We start from the raw sequence: 20,641 nt of genomic DNA, 5'->3' as shown, positions 1-20,641 counted from the left end.
ATTGTTCAAGAGGCAGGGTTCACCCTGGACAGGTCAGAATTCCTGATGATGTCATCAGGGCTTTGACAGTAACTAGAATTCTGTCTTTGATCTCAGGAGGACATGAAAGAAACACAACTGAGGAAAGTAGAAGAGAACATTCAGCTTCATTAGAAACACTTGAACTGCTGAACAGTAGAATTTGTTTGAAACAGTTTACAACACTGAGTGACAGGATTGAAGAGGGAAGGTTTTTCTACTTTAAATTTAATTCTAACTTTAAACTGGAGATGAACATTTTTAGTCGTTCATATTCTAACATACAGAGGAAGTCATGACATTCCCTTTTTTAAAAAAGAAAAAACATGTGAAGCTCCTCCCCCCAGCTCCAGATGGACAGACAGACATGAGAGTGGCCAGGAAGCAAAGAAGTGTTGTGCTCCTCTCCAGTGCTCTGGTGTTGTTGTGTTCTTCTCAGCTCCATCATGTAGACCTGCTGGCACTGGGCGCTGGTGGAAGTTTGCAGCTCTCACTGGAAAGTCCTGAGGCTCCTCCCACTCTGAAGCAGGCAGTTGCTCCCAGCCAGCCCTCACTTTCACTCTCTGGTGTAGGAGTGAAGAACAAAATCAGAATCAAGAACCATCACTCTTTCATTGGGGCTCCTTCCTCCTTGTTCTGATCCAGAAAGTCAACAGCTTCTATCATTGATTTGACAGGAAATGTTGATGACACACTGGGATTTTTGTTCTCCTGCTGTCACTGTCAAGTGCAGCTTAACATGAGAGGTAGCAGGATCATTCATGTGTTCATGTTTCCAGCAGACAAGGAGGAAACCTGGGAGGACTTCAGTGACTTTGATCAGTGGTTCTCACTTCATCTTCTCAGTATGAAGTTCAAAGCGAGCTGGCCAGGAGTTGAACCTAGAATCTTCTGATCCGTAGTCAGACGCGTTATCCATTGCGCCACTAGCCCTGTGAAGAAGCTGCTATGTTCATGTGTGCTTGCTTTTACAGAAAAGCCCAACAAGGTGGTGGCATTTTCAGGGGACACAATGGTGCAGTGGTCAGCACTGTGGCCTCACAGCAAGAAGGTTCAGCTCTCCTCCTATTTGGTTGCTAGGAACCTGAATCAGTCCTCAGTGGAGCCGTGCTGCTGAGGCTGAGTGAGGCTGAGTGAGGGACTGAGCAGGAGCCAGCAGGTCCAAGCAGGTTCAGGCAAACTCCCCTCGGTCCACCAACATCAAAGCAGAGGAACAGAGTTCATCTAACAAAATGGATTCATATCATCTCCTCTTGGAATGTTCTGGAACTACAAGTACACTTAAAATGGCTGACTTATGACAACAGAAGGAACTTTGAAGTAGATTTGATTTATTTAAGTCAGTGACAGTCATTTTTTCAAGAACTTAGTTCAGGTAACTTGATTGTTTTACTAAGATGAGCTTTAATGTTATACCATTGAAACAAGACCTTCATGTATTTATGATGACATCACCAATAGGAGCCTTCAGTCTGTCAGGGGGTAGAGTTCAGTCACCACCAATGACATCAGAGTCAGAGTTAGAGATCAAAGACAGACATTAAAGTCTCACATTAAACTCTCTTATTAAAAAAATTAAAGTGTTATATCTTTGAAAATATACTGCAATACATGAAATATTATATTTCCATGGATGGTAACCTCGTTCTTATATTCTTTAATATACTGCAATAGTAATGGACCCTCTATGACACTGTAGTGATGAATCTATCAAGGAGTACAAATGATTATAATCAGAGAATTTTGAAGTCAAGTTTGAGATCAGTTTGATCCTCTCTCTCTCTCTCTGTCTCTCTCTCTCTCTCTCTCCCTCTGTCTCTCTCTCCCCCCTCTCTCTCCCTGTCTCCCCCCCTCTCTCCCTCTCTCTGTCTCCCCCCTCTCTCCCCCTCTCTCTGTCTACCCCCCTCTCCCTCTCTCTCTCTGTCTCCCCCCTCCCTCTATCTCTCTCTCTCCCTCTCTCTCTCTCTCTCTCTGTCTCCCCCCCCCTCTCTCTCTCTCTCAGGAGCTTTTAAATGAATATTTTAATAAAACAGAACAGGAGACTGAAGAGTGATCACTCAAACCCACAGGCTGAATGGGACATCTCTTAAAAATATTGAACCACTGAGTAAAACCATAGAAGCGCTCCTGTCTTGTCGGTGCTAACAAGTTAGCTGTTGAGTGAGTCCAGCTGTGCTGTCTAGGAATCCTGGTCAAAAGCCTCCACTCATCAAACAGCTGGTGTGTTGGTGGATCTGTGGATCCTGCTGGAAGAAGCAGGGTGGAGCTCTGAATGGTTCCTGTCTCAAAGAGCTTCTCTGTGCAGCTCCCATCAGCTCCTAAAAACAGGAAACCAGCAGATTCACTGTTGAACGGTGGCATTAAAATTTTTCCAAAGCTGTCCTGTCCACCATTTGTTGGTGCAAAGACATTTAAAAACACCAGTTGAACATTTTCCAAAGTTGCTCTCACCTTCTTTCAAACACCTGGAATGATTTCCTCCAAACCAAAAGAAACTGGTGAAAAAAACAACAACAAAAACCTCCTGGAGAATCAAACTCCACCCTCTGCTCCAACTGGACTTGGGACTTCAAATGACCTCCATTAAAAGCCTGCCTGCATCCCCATTCACTGACTGTTGTGCTGTGGGTCTCCTGGACAAACATGGCAGGATCCTCTTGATCTCCAGGAGTTTAAAAGAGCAGCTCTTTTAGAATGGGTTCTGGCTCCATTCAGGTTTAGAGAGCTGAGACTAAAATCACACATGAATGAAAGAGGGAACCCAACAAAACAAGTCAGCGTGAAAGAGGAGCAGATTTTAAAACTCCTCACCATTTCCACCTCCAGGAGTGAAGCCTCCCAGGACCCAAGAGGCTCCAGCTGGCAGAGCTCTCACTGGTTTCTCCACCACCTCGCTAACCTGAGCTGGAGCATCTGAGAACCAAACAGTGACCCCCTTCATTCCAGAGCCGACTCCACAAACTCTGAGCCCCCACTTTACCCACAGCCAGCAGGACTCCTCAACAGTGCATGACACACGACGACTAAATTTAACACTGAAGCGTCTCATCCAGAGATCTGTCACAGGCATCTGCTGTGGAGGGTCAATCTGTCCATCCACATTCAGATCATTAACACAGCGACTCCTAAGCACCAGCAGAGCCTGTTCATCGTCCCTGGGTGGGCTCGAACCACCAGCCTCTCGATTAACAGCCGAGCGCGCTGACCGATTGCGCCACAGAGACTCTGAGTCACCTGCTTTTCATGAAGAGTTTTCAGGCTAAATTCAGTGTGTGAGGTCCACACTGCACATTTGAGGGACCATGAAGGACAGAGGAGAGTCTGACTGTCATGGTGAAAGCCTTCAGCACTAGAACTGAAACAGCCCCACCATCTTAACCCCCCCAGACCAAACAGGCTTCATCAGAAACAGACACACCTCCTAGAACATCCAGAGATCATCAGTCTGATTAATAGAACATGACAAACAATCAAGAACATGTTATTGTTTGATCAGAAGCTGAAACAATGTTTCTATGTTTGTCTGTTCTGGTCTGAATGAAAGAGGAGGTTTTCTTGGTCATGTGACGTGGATGAGAGTTCAACTAGAACTTCCTGATTCAACAGGATTTGAGTTTGTTGGGATTTTGTCAAAGACACCAACCAAACCTCTGAGTGGTGCAGATGTCTGCTGCCTCCTCAGAGCAGACTGGAGCTCAGCCTCACTCACCTGTGGGAGCCCCAGCAGAGCCACGGTGTGATGGAGTTTCAGTTTAGGATCCAAGATGCTGGGTTTCATTGGTGTTTTGTGTTTTTAGGCCTCCTGGCACCATCAATGGTAGAGCAGAGTGGCGCAGAGGAAGCGTGCTGGGCCCAGAACCCAGAGGTCGATGGATCGAAACCATCCTCTGCTAAAAGAAGAAAAATAAAATGAACCAGTGTCTTTAGAAATGTGTGTCTGTTAAAAAGAGGTTCATAAGGATTTTGTCTTCCTCCACAATCACCAACCATTGTGAGAGTTAACAACAGTCTACTTTCTGACTGAAGCAAAAGTAGACTTCAAAAGGTTCTTCTGATTCAACATAGCAGCTAAATTTCCATTTCCATTTCCTGAACAGGACAGGTTAAAAAAAAGGGAATGTCATGACTTCCTCTGTATGTTAGAATATGAACGACTAAAAATGTTCATGCCCAGTTTTAAGTTAGAATTAAACTGAAAATACAAAACTCTCCCCTCTTCAGTCCTGTCACTCAGTGTTGTAAACTGTTTCAAACAAATTCTACTGTTCAACAGTTCAAGTGTTTCTAATGAAGCTGAATGTTCTCCTCTACTTTCCTCAATTGGGTTTCTTTCATGTCCTCCTGAGATCAAAGACAGAATTCTAGGTACAAATAAAGACACTATCAAAGCCCTGATGACATCATCATCAATTCTGTCTTTGATCTGTGTCTGTCCAGCCTGTCCTGAGTGGATCCAACAGTTTCCCATGGGTGACTCTGTCGTGGTCTCTCTCTCCTGCTGTCTCCAACTCTCAGAGTGCTTCTACTGGTTTCTCCCCATCGTCCCTGTTGCTAGGCAGAGCACTGGTGAGGACTGAGGCCAGTGATGTCATCACCTCCAGCTGAGACCTGCCAGGTGGTCCTGCTTCATTCAACTCTGCTGCCTCTGCCACTGCCCTGACTGGTGAGGCTGACAGCAGGTTCTCTCTCATCTAAACTCTCTGTTTACAATGGAGGCTGAAATCCTTGTGATTGGTGGTTCAATCATCAGGTCTGTTGAACTCCCAGGTGCCATCACCTGCTGTCTTCCTGGTGCCAAAGTTGTGGACATTATTGAACGTCTCCAGGACTCATCGACCTCCACCCCTCCTGCAGGTTCTCCCTGTCTCTGTGGTGGTTCTCTCTGGTACTCCAGCTTCCTCCCAAAGTCCAAAGACATCAAGAGGGTAGTGGTTACCTGGACACTCTAAATGACTGTGAGTGTGAATGGTTGTCTGTCTGTGTGTGTTGGTCCTGGGATGGACTGGTGACCCATCAAGGGTGAACCCAGGGCTGGACTGGCCACCTGGCCGATGCACATCTTTGGGCCGGCCCATAACTGTCATAATTTGTTTTTCAAAAGTGTATAGTTTTTAATCGACCGTAACGGTATCGGAGACGCGAAACGCGGCCCATTGGTTGATTTTCTTGAAGGACATTGGGCTCGTCCAATGAAATCTCTCAGCTCTCTCTCTTTCTCTTAGTCAAGCCATGCTGCTGCAATGGAAGTGGAGGAGTCAGATCAGACAGTTGGAGACTATTTTAGTCGCCCTTCTTCCACACAGAGGACTGATTTTTTAAAGTTTCATCCTCAACAAGATTCCATAAACCCTGTTGTCCAGAGGCTCTTCATTAGAACGGACGGCACGACGTGGAAATGGCTGACTTATTGTGGTCAACGTCATGCTTTGTTTTGTTTTGTTTGCCCTGCTTTTAGCAAGCCCAGTGATCCAAGTGTCTTCATTAGAGGCCTGACAGACTGGAGGCATGTGCACCAAAGAGTAGAGGAGCATGAGAGAGGCATGGCACAGAGGCAGTGTGCTGAGGCCTATTTTTGAAACTGCTCCAGAGCAAGACTGGCCACCTCCTTGAGGGAAGACAGCTGACAGGACACCGTGAGCAGGTTAAGAAGCAGGGCTGGACTGGGACCAAAAAATGGCCCTGGCATTTCTCATCCCTGGCAGCCCTCCATGGTTATTTACACGATATGTGTAAGCACACGCCATACCAGAGGATGTATGCGCACATTTTGAAGTTTCAAAAATTAAAATAAAGTGCAGTATTCTACATGGAAGACAGTAACCATGTTAAAAGAGTGATACTCTTTCACTACTCAGAGACCTTCTTCTTCCACTACACGTTCCAACACCTGACGTCTCTTCTTCCCAGTCCAGCCCTGGAAAGAACGCGTCGAATTTTGGAAATTCGTCTGCTTTTCTTCTCGGGAGTCTCTCTTTTTCGGCTCCTCCTTTCTCCTTCCTCTTACTGGGCAACATTCTTCATGGCTTCTGACTGCAAGGCGGCCGCTGAGTGGTGGCACTACAACTGGATGGGTCTGTTTCTCATTTTAACACAAAAACAAACTAACCGCTGTTTCTGCGTTTTTACCAGAAATATATATTTTGAAATGCCTGCTCACACCGGCCCATCCGGCTACATCCACCAAACTTTACACACATAATATAATATAATAATATAATATAATAACCCTAAACACAAGCCCCAAAGCAGTAGTTGTTTTGTTTTTCTTCATAAAGGAGGTGCACAGTCATGACTACGATATCTCTGGCAACAAACTTGGAAGGGGCTTTGGGGTCTTGTGTTTCAGCTCTGTAACTTCTGGATGGCTGAAAATGTCAGAATCAGTCCTCTCACTGACATCAACCATTGGTGTGACTTTTGGTGGCTTCAGCTCAAATGAAACCAGGGAAGAGGGGCCAGACTTTGAGGAGCCCCTTAGGGTTAGTGGATGCCCCGGGACCGTGCTTGGGCCCCTTAGCACCTAGATGGCTGAAATTCCCAGCACATGCTACTCTGGGGCATCACACTATGTGTGTAAAGTTTGGTGGATGTAGCCCAAGTAGAAACACCAGAACCCAGATTTGATCCTCAATTCTGCTCCAAAAGGCTCTCGGAGTGCAGAAGTCCCAGACCCTGATTTTGCCCAGTTTCACAAGGGGATAGTTTTTTCTCTTTGAACCTAGGAAGTTGAAATTTTAGTGTGTTGTTCTGTTCTCGAAGGATCGCATCTGTGGTGGTTTGACCCCCCTAAGTCCTTTCTGCTGTCCGTAAAGGGTGTGGCAAAGTCCAGTAAAGTCTTTAACTTAAGCATCATAACTGGTCAAAGTTGCTCCAAATGAGATGAGCTTTCTGGGAGGAGTTCACACCTCTGCCAGAAACCAATATTTAAAACTTTGAAGCCCCACCTCCTTCCTGAAGCCACTTCCTGTTTGGGAGGGGGTCCTAGAATTATTCCACCAGATTAGGATTTCATAAAGTTTCAGGTCTGTATCCACTGGAGAGGCCAATGAGAGCAAAAGAGCAACAGGGTCAAAGGTCAACAGGCCTCGTGTCTCAGCCAGGCCTCAAAGGGTTAAGTGAGCCTTTTGGAGCTCCTTTGAAAAAAGGCCTGTCACCAATCTTGTTCAGGACCAACATGAAGAAGGATCTTTGGAACATTTTCACATCTTTAAGACGGCCTTGACTCCTTTTTATAGCAGGAGTCACTGAACAGCACAAAGCTGCTATTGCAGCCATCAGGCCTCATTTCTGATCAGTTATTATTGTTGAAACAAAGCTGAATATCAATTATTGATTTTTATTGTCATCATTTTGAACACCTGATGAGAGAAACACAATAAAAACATTTGAAAAGGAAGGATCAGAGTGTTGTTGTACTGCAATACTACAGTACAGCACCAGAGACACTCAGTTATTGATTGCCTGAATGATTGATTTACCCAGAAGAGGAACAGCTTTGTTGGAGCAGTAAAAATACACACATCAGAATGACAAAGTTACATTGGAAAAGAAACTACATGACATTACCAGCACAACATCTGAAGAACAGTTAGGATCAATTTAACTGGCCAGATAGTTAGGATTTCTTTAATGATATCCTTGATGAACCCAGACATCAGAGTGGTTTGTTCCCCTCAATCATAAATCTGTAAATACAGCGTGAAGTGATGGAACTAAAAGGCCACCTCTGAGTGCAGGAGTGAGCCTCTGTGACGGATGTGACGTCAGCAGACCGCCATTAGTTTGAGTCATTGTTTATATTCTTAATGCTGATTGGTCGATCTATAATGGTGACAAATGGACTTCGTAGGTAGAATAAACATCCAGAAATTAAATGAATTTGTAGATTGTCTTATTAATCAAAAGATGAAGTATTAAAAATATTTGTTTTTTTTTCTCGGAGTGAGCGACAACTACCGGATTTTCTCACAGAAGAACGGGGGCCGACTTCCACGGAAGCAGATGTTTGTAATTCCTGGGGCACTAAAATCCATTTCATATTATTCTTTATTGAACAGCGAACATTATGGAAATAAAATTTATATTTCTCGCCAGAAATGTCCTTGAAATGCTTTTTAAAAATCAAACCTATCTTGAAATGACACTTGTCCGTAATGGCGTCCTTAGCAACCAACATAGCAACAGTAGAAATGTGACACTGTAACGACTCTCTTCCGAGAGGTGAAAGATTCATCGTAATAACGAACAAACCAAAGATTAAACACAAGAACTGAGCAAAGATTATGAAAACAAAATGCATATTTCTCTCTAGAAATGTCATCAGAATGCTTTATTAAATCAAAACTATCTTGGAAGAAGGCACTTTCCTCCGAAAATGACAGGAGCGGCGGCCATGTTTTTGTTTTGAGAGGCCCGCATGAAAGAGTCACATGAGGGAAGGGGGTATGGGGTCATGGGGGGGGGGGGGGGGGCGATCCCAGGTGACGTTGTTCAAGAGGCAGGGTTCACCCTGGACAGGTCACCAGTCCATCAGGAGAAATGAGGTGGTCGGTATCATGCAACCTAAAGTAAAACATTAGTCAGGTCAAATTCAGATTAAAGCAAGAGTCTCCAGATCAAAGTCAGAATTCCTGATGATGTCATCAGGGCTTTGACAGTAGCTAGAATTCTGTCTTTGATCTCAGGAGGACATGAAAGAAAAACAATTTAGAAAAGTATATGAGACCACGGCAGCATGATGGTTTAGGGGTCAGCACTGTGGCCTCACAGCAAGAAGGTTCTGGGTTTGAGTCCAGGCTCGGGTGCAGAATCTGCATGTTCTCCCCGTGCATGCGTGGGTTCTCTCTGGGTACTCCGGCTTCTTCCGACCGTCCAAAGACATGTAATTTGGGATGAGGCTGATTGGACACTCTAAATTGACTGTAGATGTGAGTGTGAATGGTTTTGGTGACCTGTCCAGGGTGAACCCCGCCTCTGGCCTGTAGATGCTGGGATAGGCTCCAGACCCCTCGACCATCAATGTAGGTCTTTTGTTAATTGCATGCCACATGAAATTATTAGTGGTCACTTTTCTAGCAACAGTCTCACAGTGGCAAGACAAGAACACTTCTACTTTTGATGATGACAGTTTGTTCAACACTAAACTTCATCCAGTACCATGTTGTCAAACACTGGAACCTCCACAGCACCTGAACAGGAACTTGAACCCTGGACCCTCAGATTAAAAGTCTGATGCTCTACCGTCTGAGCTCCTCAGGCTCTTTCTACAGCATTGAGACAGGAACAGAAACACCTGTGAAGGTCAAACTGATGCTTTCTTGACTTGTTCAGTCCTCCATGTTGAAGTCCACCATGCTTTTGATTGGCTCTGATTCTCTGTGGCAAAATCCAACAAGAGGCTCCAAAAATGTCCTGAATGTCACAAGAATGCACAGGACAAGATGTTAGTTTCCTTCATGTCTGCAGTTCCTCCACTGGAAAGTAAAGTCAATGCTGCTCCTCTGCTGAAACCTGGGATCGGACCAGGGACCTTTAGATCTTCAGTCTAACGCTCTCCCAACTGAGCTGGTTCAGTTCTGAGTGAGGGCCCTGCTTCTCTCATTTATAATCTCTTCCACTCTCACTGGACCTTAGAGAGGATTGGAGCTTCTGAAGTCCTGACACATTGAACAGTTCTCCAGGACCATTTTTGATGGATGTCTGGATCACACCAGCCTTTTTTGTTTGTCTTCTTGCACCACCGTGCCGCCCCTACTAGTCGTCTACATATCAGTGTTCTCAGTATTGCACGAACATTCACATCAGTATTGTGCTAATATTTTATTTCCTGGCTCTTCAATCCTCCTATTATGAAGTTGATTGCTTCAGCGACCAGGAGACGTTATCATTGGCAGCTAGTTTACTATTATTGCTGCTGCTGTTGTTGGTTGTGTGTCTGTCTTCCATCCCCCTGTCCCTCTGTCTTTCTCTCTGCTTGTCTTTCACCCTCATTTTGTTCCCATCTTTTTGTCATTCTCTCCCTCCTTTCTCTCTGTCTTTTGTCTTTCCTTCTCTATATTTGTCTTCTGCTGTCTGTCCTGTCCTGCTCTCTTTCAACAACCAACCAGTCAAAGCAGACGTCCGGTTAAAAAAATATGATAAAAGAACTCTTGGTTTGATTTGGCTTGAGACATGAAGAAGATAGGATTGTTTTCCTTTCATTTTAGAAGCTTTTCCAGATTCATGAAAAGATCATCAATCAGAGCAGTATTTCAGACAGACTTCTGGTCCGTGAGGACGAGGAATCCAGCACAGATCCACAGAACTCCAACTGCCATCTTTGATGGTTCCTTTACAGTCTGTAGGGTGGAGAGATCCTCCTGAGTCTGGCTTGGAATGTTTGTCTGTGGATGTGTTGGCCCTGTGATGGACTGGTGACCTGTCCAGGGTGAACACGGCCTGTCGCCCAAAAGCTGCTGGGATAGGCTCCACCCCCTCATGACCCTGAACAGGATAAGCAGAAGACAATGGACAGAAGTCCTGACACATTGAACAGTTCTCCAGGACCATTTTTGATGAAGGTCTGGATCACACCAGCCTTTTTTGTTTGTCTTCTTCCAGTGTCCTCAACATTGTGTGAGCCAATAATTCCACATCTGTACCAGACACACCTCTGGTTGGTGGGTTGATGGATCTTTCTGTTCTAACAGTGTCTTTTATCTTGCTTTTATCTTTTCTATCTTTTCTTTGTATCTGCATTCTGTGGTGCACGGTGGCTCTGGAAGAGCGCTCTAACTATTGTCACTGTACCCCCCCCCCACCTACAACGAAAATAAAAGATTCTGATTCTGAGTCTGACACACACACACACACACACACACACACACACACACACACACACACACACGTGTATCAACATGATGTTCCGAATGTTTCACTGTCTGTGGTTGTCCAGCTCTCCTTGTCTCTTCACTGTCATTGTCAGAACTCGGAGCAGTCTTCCTCTCCAGGTGATGTCTCTGAGTGATGATGATTGCTGTCTGTTCAACCAGCTTCATTTGTTGATATCTGAGAAGGACTGAAGACAGCAAAGTGTGCTGATTGGCCAACAACCCCTCACAGGTCAAAGGTCACTGCTCTGAGGCGGACCAGTTTACTGTAACAGTGGTGGCACCATCCACTGCTGGCGCTCTCTTCAGTGCTTCTTGTTTCTGCCCTTTGTGTGTGAGCTCCTAGAGCAGCTGGTCCGGCTCCTCCCCCTTTTCTTTTCTATTCCTCTAATTTATTTTTTTGATTTTCTGTTTTTGTAATTCATCATCGATCTCGGCTCACGGTCGCTACACTCTTGACCTCCTGTGAGCCTTGAAGAGAGAGAAGCCACCTTTGTGTTGGAGAAGAGCAGCTTAGTCCAGGCAGCCAGCAGCCTGAGACCAGAGGGTCGCCCATCAACGCGCTTCCCTTCTTCATCGAGCAAATCTCAGCGGGAGCCACGGTCGATGAGGTGGAGGCTTTGGAGGCCGTCCTCCCACCAGTTCGTTGGAGAGGCGTCGTACATCGATGGGAGAATCCAGCTGAGAACGTAAGCCGGTTACGTTGGTTTTCACCGATTCAGGCCTGGACTCCTGTCTCGCTGCCAAACTCCGCCTGACTCCGTAGAGCTGGTCAGCCTCCACTCAGTCCTCTTCATTTGGTTGGAGGTCACCATCGTTCATCCTACACACCTTTCCACCTGCCTCTTAGCCGTCTACTTGAAGCTCAGATAAATCCAGGCTAATTCATACCTGCTACTCAATATGGGCCTTAATTACTCTGCTGGAATTATCACTCTGTCTTAAGTGTTTTCTTAATTGTATTAAATCCTCTTTAATTTCCAAGAAGTCTTCCAACTCATTCATTCATGCAAGCCACTGATCCACAAGACCTCATTGATGAGCTTCAACCTGAGACTGAGTGTTTCTCGTTGGACGAGACACCCATTCAATGAGACTCATTGTCAGTCCATTGAAATCTACTGGTGTTCCTGGTGAGTTGATTTAACAACATGAGCTGACAGAATCAACGTTCAGGTAGGAACCACCACATCCAGGGGTCTGGACCTTTGAGCAGGCAGAGCCATCAAAGTAGCAGACTAAGCTAGCAGACATTAGCATTGAGAAGAAACTGATACCTGAGCCTACTTTTGGGTCTGGTCAAGTGATGACACAATAATATGACATCATTGTCAGACTGACGCCTGCTCAACACTGACCAAACGCCACCCTATTGCATTGTGGGAAATTTCTGCTTGGCTCGCGTCCATCAAAACACACAAAGAAATTTCTCCAGAATCAGGATTGACAGTGGATACAATTGATTCCACACTGGTTTTTCATTCTGAGTTGGGTGCAGGTGTGGACCTTCATACACAGTCTGTGTTTGTGTTGTTCATTCAGTGATTTTTCTTACAATTCCCAATCACAGCTGCAGAAAGTGAGAGAACAAGCAGGGATGTTCAAGATGAACGCCCAACGTGGGGCTTGAACCCACGACCCTGAGATTAAGAATCTCATGCTCTACCGACTGAGCTAGTCAGGCTACATCAGAGTAGCTTCAATAGCCTGAAGTGATCACAGTGAGAGACGCTACAAGCTCTCCATCAGACTCACAGTCACATGAGCCATCACATGATTGATGAATGACCACAAACACCTTCATCTTTGACAAAGAAGTAAAATAAAAGGTGAACCACAGATGAGACACCAGTGGTAAAAACACTAAAGTGCTGTCAAGGAGAAACAGGATACGAGCAAACACACACACAAGTTACAGAGAGAGAACTCTCCCAGAGGGAACCACTCAAAGGAGAACCTAGAGATCATCAGGCTGGATGACCTCATCAACATGAGAAAGGTGGATCAGTAGACTTTGATCCAACATTGAAGTTAGATTTTGGTGGCTGCTCCATGTTGGAGGAAACCAGGCGATGTTGGACCGTCACAGGGAAGCTCCTTTGCCTCCTCTGCTGCCAGTTCAACCACTCACTCCCATCAGTGGAGAGCAGCTTCAACTGGGTTTGGAATGTACCACTGTGGATGCATAGGAATGTGGAGAAGATGTACTTTGTCAGAAGTGGGATTTGAACCCACACCTCCAGGAGAGACTGCGACCTGAACGCAGCGCCTTAGACCGCTCGGCCATCCTGACAGAAACTTAGATGCAGACTGAGTTAATTCACTGACAAAGTAGAATTTTTTCCACAGGAGCTACTGGCTCCTTAGTTGTTGCATTTATTGTTAACATTAAACACACAGTCTGAGTTCATGGCAGTAAGAAATGAACCAGAACATTAGAACCACATAACATCTTTTGATCAGTTTGTTACATGGGACACATTCCAGACAGGAAGGTCCTTCTGAGACTTGAACTCTGATCACTGGATCCAGAGTTCAGAGTGCTCACCCTTCCACCATGGAACCAAACACAAGGAGGAGGTTCCTCTAAATACCACTTGACATCACCTGCAATCAACCTGTTGATATTTGGAGGTTCATCTTGCTCTTGTTCCAGACTACTTTGGCAAAAGGATCATGAACCACAAGGAAATCATGGAACTCCAGATTGATTCAGGACTTTCTAACTCCATCGTATGACCTGGGAGCAAAGACTGGCCAGGCCTTCCTTAATTTATCAGTTAATTACTGCTTCAACAAACATGCCACTTAATTAAGTTACCAGAATTTCTCTCATTGAAAAACCCTCCAGCCTGATTTCTTGACACGACATGAAAAATTCTCCAAGAACCCACAGTTGGGTGGAAAGATACCAGGTTAACCAGGAGGAGTCCTGCTCCTGAACCATGGATGGAACAAAGTCCACTGGAAAACTCAGCAGTTCCTGAGTGCCAGATCCATCCGGGAGCTTGGGTCTCCCCTTGACTGTGGTGATCCATGAGATCAAGGAGGACAGAGGAAAGAAGGATCCTGTTGGAGATCTCCTCCCTTCTTCATCCACTTCACTACTACTTGGATGTCAGGAATATGAGGTACTTTACTCAAATGAGGTATTAGGAGTTTCCTGTTTGACAAGAAGGAAGTCAGAGGTTCATCCCTCACTTGTTGGTGGTGCCCTCAACCTGCTGAGAGCATCACTTAGTTCTCTACAGAGAAACATGGCAGCTCTGCTGAAGGCTGCAGGAAACCTGCTGGAACTGAGACTTGGACTCAGGTCACTGGATTCAAAGTCCAGGGTGCCAACAGGTCCACCAGGGCATCTGTGCTTTACTTACCGTGTAAAAAGGACCACAGTGGTCGTCTGGTTTTAATTTAACAAACAAATACGGTTGAAAACTTTGAGACAGAGACACAGGGCTCTTATTTGACGGGCCATGGGATGGGAAATATCCCAGACATCTGAGATCAGAGCGCTCACTTTGATCTCAGGGTCCTGACTTTGGGGGTTCTTCCTTTGGTCTTCAAATACTTGTGGTTTTTATTGGCAGAACTTTCAACTTGCATGCAAAAAGAGAATCACAGTCAATGTAAACCCAGCAGACAGTGTTTATTTCTAATAAATCAGACAATCACTCAAATGAGAATGAAAGGAAAAAACAATAAAATGTTTTAAAATCCTTCTCCACTCTAAAGCTTTTTAAAGTTCATTTGAAGGTTCAAAGGTGGAGGTGAGGAGGTCACCCTGATCCTCCCTGTCGTCACTGCCAGGATTCTTTCTTCTGGTGCTGTGGTTCTTCTGATGAAGGGGGCGGGATGTTTGCTGTCTCAGGCTCCACCAAATGTCCTCTTTAGGACGCCACAATGTGGCCTCTTCACTGCTCCATCTTCCCTGCATCGGAGACACCAGGGTTCCTCCTGGTGCCGACCCCATCGTCCTTCTACCCAATGGTGTGGCCATGGATCCTCAGAGGAGGCTGGGATCCTTCTTCTCATCAGAGCCACAGTTTTTCCTGGAGGGAACAACAGGAGCTTTGTTGTAATGTTTTGCTCGGTGTTTCCTGCTCAGAGCGTCAGGATCTGTGACGCCATCTTGTGGTAGGGGGTCACCATCTTGTTGTGTGGTAGTGGATTCATTGATCTGCTGTTTCAACACATTCAAGTTCATTATCCTACAAGTCAAAGTACATTTGGTGTGGAGTTTTAGTTTCTGGCCTCAATCATAACGTGTGCCTTTCTTCTTCATGAACATTTCTCAGCTTTGTAAGTTTATTCTAGTTTTTCTTCCTCACTTTTCTATTCCATTGTTGTTGAAGATTCTACTGCAGGTTGGAGTTCCCTGTTGACTGAAGCAGAAACAGGAACAACAAGCTGGAGGCTGTCAGAGCTCCAAGTTGGGCTGCTGATATTAAAGTAGGAGATGAACAGATCCAGGTTAGCATCCCTCTCAGAAGCTGCTACTTTAGCTCTTCAGGATACAGCAGCCTAGCATAGCTTCATCTGGCCAGTTAGTGGCCCACTTTGATGTCTGGGATATCAGGTTCAAGGTTCTTCACAGCTCTGAATGAAGGCTTTCTAAAGTGTTAACCAGTACTCCAGTTGTAAAAAACAATCAGGGAGATGGTAGATTTTGATGTTTAGGAACAGATCATTTGTGCTGATGACAGCGCATCAGGTGAGAGACCAACAGTGTACCCTTACTCCTCTAAAACAACAAGCATGCTATGGATATTACCTGTCTGCTACTCCTGTCATTGATCTTGACCAAGCCCCCAGGCTGACACTGCTACCACTGCTCCTACATAGTTAGAGTCAAATGCAGAGGACATTTTCCCACCGGGTGCAAGTGCAACTTCATACTCATGCTACCTATAAATCTGGGAATTCTTCTATATTTTGAAACAAAACATTCTCAAGTCCAGTCCATTTTAATTAAAGTGCAAGAGCAAAAGAATGAAACAAATGTACTGTGGCAGGATAGCGCTACACTCCCCACCATGAGGGGCAGTGTGGCAGACGATAGTGAGTGGTCACCTAGAAATAGACCTGGTCCGACCCTTCTCCATCCTTTCCGCTTCCTATCCCTCCTTTACGGAGCCGACAGCCGTGCGTGGTGGCGTCTCGCTGGTCAGCAGATCGGTTACAAACAAAGGTACCTCAAAACCTCAAAATAATGCTACAGTGATGTCGGAAGAATTGCTCATGATCTCAAAATGATGCGACAGTAATGGAGGAAGAGTTGCTAATAACCTCAAAATAATGCTACAATGATGTTGTAAAAATTGCTAATGAACTCAAAATGATGCTAACAGTAATGTAGTGATAGTTGCTAATCAACTCAGTGATGCTGACAGTGATGTAGTAAGTGTTTCGAATAACCTCAAAGTGATGCTTACAGTAATGTAGTAAGAGTTGCTACGAACCTCAAAATAATGCGACAGTGATGTCAGAAGAATTGCTAAAGATCTTAAAGTGATGCGACAGTTATTTAGTAAGAATTGCTCATGAACTCAAAATGATGCAAACAGTAATGGAGTGAACGTTTCGAATAACCTCAAAGTGATGCTGACAGTCATGTAGTAAGAGTTGCTACAAACCTCAAAATAATGCGACAGTAATGTAGTAAAAGTTGCTACGAACCTCAAAATATTGCGACAGTGATGTCGGAAGAATTGCTAATGAACTCAAGATGATGCTAACAGCAATGTAGTGATAGTTGCTAAGAAACTCAGTGATGCTTACAGTGATGTAGTAAGTGTTTCGAATAACCTCAAAGTGATGCTTACAGTAATGTAGTAAGAGTTGCTACGAACCTCAAAATAATGCGACAGTGATGTCCGAGAATTGCTAACGAACTCAAGATGATGCTAAATGTAATGGAGTGAAACTTTCGAATAACCTCAAAGTGATGCTGACAGTCATGTAGTAAGAGTTGCTACAAACCTCAAAATAATGCGACAGTAATGTAGTAAAAGTTGCTACGAACCTCAAAATATTGCGACAGTGATGTCGGAAGAATTGCTAATGAACTCAAGATGATGCTAACAGCAATGTAGTGATAGTTGCTAAGAAACTCAGTGATGCTTACAGTGATGTAGTAAGTGTTTCGAACAACCTCAAAGTGATGCTGACAGTCATTTAGTAAGAGTTGCTAATGAACTCAATTTAATGCTACAGTGATGTCGTGAGAATTGCTCATGAACTCAAAATGATGCTAACAGTAATGTAGTGATAATTGCTAATAAACTCAAAGTGATGCTGACAGTAATGTAGTAAGAGTTGCTACGAACCTTAAAATAATGCAACAATAATGTAGTAAGAGTTGCTACGAACCTCAAAATAATGTGACAGTGATGTCAGAAGAATTGCTAATGATCTCAAAATGATGCGACAGTGATGTAGTAAGAATTGCTAATGAACTCAAAATGATGGTAAAGGTAATGGAGTGAAACTTTCGAATAACCTCAAAGTGATGCTGACAGTCATGTAGTAAGAGTTGCTACAAACCTCAAAATAATGCGAAAGTAATGTAGTAAAAGTTGATACGAACCTCAAAATATTGCGACAGTGATGTCGGAAGAATTGCTAATGAACTCAAGATGATGCTAACAGCAATGTAGTGATAGTTGCTAAGAAACTCAGTGATGCTTACAGTAATGTAGTAAGAGTTTCGAACAACCTCAAAGTGATGCTGACAGTCATTTAGTAAGAGTTGCTAATGAACTCAGTTCAATGCGACAGTGATGTCCTGAGAATTGCTCAACAACTCAAAATGATGCTAACAGTAATGTAGTGATAGTTGCTAATAAAACTAAGGTGAAGCTAACAGTAATGTAGTAAGTGTTGCTACGAACCTTAAAATAATGACACAAAGATGTAGTAAGAGTTGCTACGAACCTCAAAATAATGTGACAGTGATGTCAGAAGAATTGGTAATGATCTCAAAATGATGCGACAGTGATGTCGGAAGAATTGCTAATGAACTCAGAATGATGCTAACAGTAATGTAGTGAACGTTTTGAATAACCTCAAAGTGATGCTTACAGTCATGTAGTAAGTGTTGCTACGAACCTCAAAATAATGCGACAGTAATGTAGTAAAAGTTGCTACGAACCTCAAAATATTGCGACAGTGATGTCGGAAGGATTGGTAATGAACTCAAGATGATGCTAACAGTAATGTAGTAGTAGTTGCTAAGAAACTCAGTGATGCTTAAAGTAATGTAGAAAGAGTTTCGAAAAACCTCAAAGTGATGCTGACAGTAATTTAGTAGAGTTGCTAATGAACTCAGTTCAATGCTACAGTGATGTCGTGAGAATTGCTCAACAACTCAAAATGATGCTAACAGTAATGTAGTGATAGTTGCTAATAAACTCAAAGTGATGCTGACAGTAATGTAGTAAGAGTTGCTACGAACCTTAAAATAATCCAACAAAAATGTAGTAAGAGTTGCTACGAACCTCAAAATATTGCGACAGTGATGTCGGAAGAATTGCTAATGATCTCAAAATGATGCGACAGTGATGTAGTAAGAATTGCTCATGAACTCAAGATGATGCTAACAGTAATGGAGTGAAACTTTCGAATAACCTCAAAGTGATGCTGACAGTCATGTAGTAAGTCTTGCTACGAACCTCAAAATAATGCGACAGTATTGTAGTAAAAGTTGCTACGAACCTCAAAATATTGCGACAGTGATGTCGGAAGGATTGCTAATGAACTCAAGATGATGCTAACAGTAATGTAGTGATAGTTGCTAATTAACTCAAAGTGATGCTGACAGTAATGTAGTGATAGTTGCTAATAAACTCAAAGTGATGCTGACAGTAATGTAGTAAGAGTTGCTACGAACCTCAAAATATTGCGACAGTGATGTCGCAAGAATTGCTAATGAACTCAAGATGATGCTAACAGCAATGTAGTGATAGTTGCTAAGAAACTCAGTGATGCTTACAGTAATGGAGAAAGAGTTTCGAATAACGTCAAAGTGATGCTGAGTCATTTAGTAAGAGTTGCTAATGAACTCAGTTCAATGCTACAATTATGTCGTGAGAATTGCTCAACAACTCAAAATGATGCTAACAGTAATGTAGTGATAGTTGCTAATAAACTCAAAGTGATGCTGACAGTAATGTAGTAAGAGTTGCTAGGAACCTTAAAATAATGCAACAATAATGTAGTAAGAGTTGCTACGAACCTCAAAATATTGCGACAGTGATGTCGGAAGAATTGCTCATGAACTCAAAATGATGCTAACAGTAATGTAGTGATAGTTGCTAATCAAGTTTGTGATGCTTACAGTAATGTAGTAAGTGTTTTGAATAACCTCTAAGTGATGCTGACAGTCATGTAGTAAGAGTTGCTACGAACCTCAAAATAATGCGACAGTCATGTAGTAAAAGTTGCTACGAACCTCAAAATATTGCGACAGTGATGTCCGAAGAATTGCTAATGATCTCAAAATGATGCGACAGTGATGTAGTAAGAATTGCTAATGAACTCAAAATGATGCTAACAGTAATGGAGTGAAACTTTCGCATAACCTCAAAGTGATGCTGACAGTCTTGTAGTAAGAGTTGCTACGAACCTCAAAATAATGCGACAGTGATGTCGGAAGAATTGCTAAAGATCTCAAAATGATGCGACAGTGAGTTCAGAAGAATTACTAATGATCTCAAAATGATGCTAACAGTAATGGAGTGAAACTTTCGAATAACCTCAAAGTCATGCTGACAGTCATGTAGTAAGTGTTGCTACGAACCTCAAAATAATACGACAGTAATGTTGTAAAATTTGCTACGAACCTAAAAAAATATTGCGACAGTGATGTCGGAAGAATTGCTAATGAACTCAAGATGATGCTAACAGTAATGTAGTGGTAGTTGCTAATCAACTCAGTGATGCTTACAGTAATGTAGTTAGTGTTTCGAATAACCTCAAAGTGATGCTGACAGTCATGTAGTAAGAGTTGCTACGAACCTCAAAATATTGCGACAGTGATGTAGGAAGAATTGCTAATGAACTTAAAATGATGCTAACAGTAATGTAGTGATAGTTGCTAATCAACTCAGTGATGCTTACAGTAATGTAGTAAGTGTTTTGAATAACCTCAAAGTGATGGTGACAGTCATTAGGAAGAGTTGCTACGAACCTCAAAATAATGCGACAGTGATGTCAGAAGAATTGCTAAAGATCTCAAAATGATGCGACAGTGATTTAGTAAGAATTGCTAATGAACTCAAAATGATGCTAACAGTAATGGAGTGAACGTTTCGAATAACCTCAAAGTGATGCTGAAAGTCATGTAGTCAGAGTTGCTACGAACCTCAAAATAATGCGACAGCAATGTCGTAAAAGTTGCTACGAACCTCAAAATATTGCGACAGTGATGGCGGAAGAATTGCTAATGAACTCAAGATGATGCTAACAGTAATGTAGTGATAGTTGCTAAGAAACTCAGTGATGCTTACAGTAATGTAGGAAGAGTTTCGAACAACCTCAAAGTGATGCTGACAGTCATTTAGTCAGAGTTGCTAATGAACTCAATTCAATGCTACAGTGATGTCGTGAGAATTGCTGATAAACTCAAAATGATGCAAACAGTAATGAAGTGACAGTTGCGAATAAACTCAAAGTGATGCTGACAGTAATGTAGTAAGATTTGCTACGAACCTCAAAATTTTGCGACAGTGATGTCGGAAGAATTGCTAATGAACTCA

General features: G+C 43.4%; 3 non-coding genes across 3 annotated transcripts; all 3 read right to left on the bottom strand.

The window, feature by feature from the left end:
• Positions 1–3,168: 3,168 nt before the first annotated feature.
• Positions 3,169–3,242, bottom strand: trnan-guu (transfer RNA asparagine (anticodon GUU)). The gene has a single exon. It is a non-coding gene; the product is annotated as a tRNA-Asn (tRNA).
• Positions 3,243–12,497: 9,255 nt separating this feature from the next.
• trnak-cuu (transfer RNA lysine (anticodon CUU)) lies at positions 12,498–12,570 on the bottom strand. Its single transcript has one exon. It is a non-coding gene; the product is annotated as a tRNA-Lys (tRNA).
• Positions 12,571–13,096: 526 nt separating this feature from the next.
• Positions 13,097–13,179, bottom strand: trnal-cag (transfer RNA leucine (anticodon CAG)). Its single transcript has one exon. It is a non-coding gene; the product is annotated as a tRNA-Leu (tRNA).
• Between the last annotated feature and the right edge of the window lie 7,462 nt (positions 13,180–20,641).

This window comes from Aulostomus chinensis, chromosome 1 (genome assembly GCF_037954235.1).
Source record: "Aulostomus chinensis isolate RoL2024-O1b breed Wild chromosome 1, RoL_Achi_v1.0, whole genome shotgun sequence".
NCBI lineage: Eukaryota > Metazoa > Chordata > Actinopteri > Syngnathiformes > Aulostomidae > Aulostomus > Aulostomus chinensis.
This window is presented reverse-complemented; position numbering and strand designations above follow the sequence as displayed.